The 2,551-nt window shown below is 43.2% G+C and overlaps 1 pseudogene; it reads right to left on the reverse strand.

Moving 5' to 3' along the window:
- The window catches only part of LOC102873554, a 6,768-nt pseudogene that overhangs the window by 1,012 nt on the left and 3,205 nt on the right, over positions 1 to 2,551 (reverse strand).

Consider the following 2,551-nt stretch of genomic DNA (forward strand, 5'->3'; position numbering starts at 1 on the left):
CACTCAGACTCCACTGGGATGCCATCCCAAGCCTCACACATCCTGACACCATGGTCTGGAGCTCACCAATGAAGTTGTGGCCCCCATCATTGTCATAGTTGTAACACATGACCTGGATGGGCTTCTCCACATCCTTATCACACAGGGACACCAGCAGCACAGTGAGGGGCTTCCACACAGGGTCCAGGGTGTACTTGATCATCTTGGTCCTGTGGACCAGCATCCACTTGCTGTCATCTCCTGGTTTATAGAACTAAGAAAAGTGTCTGGTTTCCCAAAGAGGTCCTTCTTGTCCAGCTTCCTGCTGGCCAGACTCAACGTGATGACCTGGTTGTCTGACAGCTCCTGAGCAGCTATGGAAATTAAGCTCTTCCCTTCGGACTTGTCATTCAGCAGCAGCAAAGGGCAGGTCATCTTGCTGCAGGAGAACTGGCCCAGAAAGTCGTGCTCATCTAGCCGCATGCTGGACTTGCCTGGTCAAACAGGACACACTTGAGCTTCTGCACCTCTTCAAAGTGATAGTCGAGGACTAACTTGGAGAACCGCTCTTTCTGTCCTGTCGTACTCCATCCACCTGCCATCAGACTTGGAGGTGACATCCCGGTCCAGTAGGCTTTGGTCACTCACTGACAGTTCCACCTTGCACACGCAATACTGAGAGCCCACAGGTGCTGCCCGGGATGTGGATTCCACAGACGCTTCCACCCGCGCACTAGGCAGTAGGAAGTGCCTGGGATGTCCAGACGAGCTGGGGCGTGGAAAGCGAGGCCATGGGGTTTACGTGAGCTCCCAGGTGCTCAGGATACGGTTCTTCTCCTGGGCAGGTGACAGCAACAGCGCGGGCTCCTCCCTCCAGTCAAGGAGCTCATTCTTTATTTCTTTTATAGTCCAATTGTGTTCTAGCAAAGAGTTATTCAGTTTCCACTTGGGTGGTTTTGTAAACTTTAACGTCTTGTGGTTAATTTCTAATTTTATGACATTGTAGTCTGAGAAGATACTTTGTTTTATTTCAATGTTTTTAAATTTGTTGACACTTGCTTTGTGTCCTAATATGTGATCAGTTCTGCATAATGTACCATGTGCACTTGAGAAGAAAGTGAATTGAGTTTTAGTTGGTTGCAGTACCCTGAGTACATCAACAAGCTTGAACTGGCTGATTGTATAGTTTAGCTCTTCTGCATCATTGCTAAGTTTCTTTTGAGTTGAGCTATCCCTTGGTGACAATGGTGTATTGAACTATTGTGGTGCTATTTCTTTCTTCAATTCTGTTAACAGATGTTTTATATATTTTGCACATCTAGATGAATTGCATTGTGGAAGTCTGCTGTCAGAGACCTCTCCAAAGTACTGAAGAGCAATTATGTCAATATGGAGACTAACGTGTGCTTTATCCAGGCCATAGTCTTTGCAATCACTTCCTATGCATAAGAGAGCTGGACAGTGACTAGTAGTGATAGGATAGAATTGATGCCTTTGAGATGTGGTGTTGGAGAAGAGTATTGAGTATACTCAATACTGTTAGGAGAACAAACAAGTTTGTCCTGGAGAGGGTGAAGCCAGGCTTCTCCTTGGAAGCAAGGATTCTGAAGCTTCCTCTGACATACTTTGGGCATATTGCAAGGAGGGTCCAATCCTTGGAGAGGGACATCATGCTTGGGAGAATGGGAGGGACAGCACAGGAGACAAAGACTCTTGATAAGATGGATTGATTCAGTGACTGGAGTAATGGGAATAGATGTGTCAGAGATAATAAGATTGGCACTGGATAGAGCAGAGTATAGGGCCATTATACACAGGATCATTGTGAGTCACAAGTGACTCGACAGCACACAGCAACAACAATCATTTGGTGCATAAATGTTGACCAATGTTATGTCTTCTTGATCTATTATGCTTTTAATCCATATGTAATACCCTTCTTTATCTTCTATGTTGGTTTTTATTCTGAATTCTATTTTATCAGAGATTAGTATTGCCACTCCTGCTTTTTTGGGTTGCCACTTGCTGGGCATACTTTTCCCCAGCCTTTGATTTTGAGTCCGTCTTTCTCTTCTATTTTTTTAAATGTGTCTCTTGTAGGCAACATATTGATAGGCTTTGTCTTTTTATCCATCCTGCTATTCTTTTTTCTCTTGTTTGGCTCATTTAGTCCATTCACTTTAAGTGTGATTATTGTCAGCCAGGTTTTACTGTTGCCATTTTGCTATATTTCTTCTTCTGTTGTCTCTGGTTACTATGGTCCATCCACTTTCCTTTGGTGTCTCTGTGTGAAGGAGTTCACTTAAAATTTTTTGTCATTTTGGTATTGTTTTCACAAATTACTTAAGTTCCTTCTTTTCTGAAAAAGATCGAATGTTTTCTTTATATTTGATGGACAGTTTTGCTGGGTATTGGATCCTTGGCTGGCAGTTGTTTTCTTTCAAGTTTCTGTATATGCCAACCCATTATCTTCCAGCTTGCATGGTTTCTTCTGAGAAATCAGAACTTAATCTAATTATTTTCCCTTTGTATGTGACTCTGTTTTTCTTGAACTGATTTTAGTATTCTATCC

Source organism: Elephantulus edwardii, unplaced genomic scaffold (genome assembly GCF_000299155.1).
Source record: "Elephantulus edwardii isolate Elephantulus edwardi_28Jun2011 unplaced genomic scaffold, EleEdw1.0 scaffold00160, whole genome shotgun sequence".
Lineage (NCBI taxonomy): Eukaryota > Metazoa > Chordata > Mammalia > Macroscelidea > Macroscelididae > Elephantulus > Elephantulus edwardii.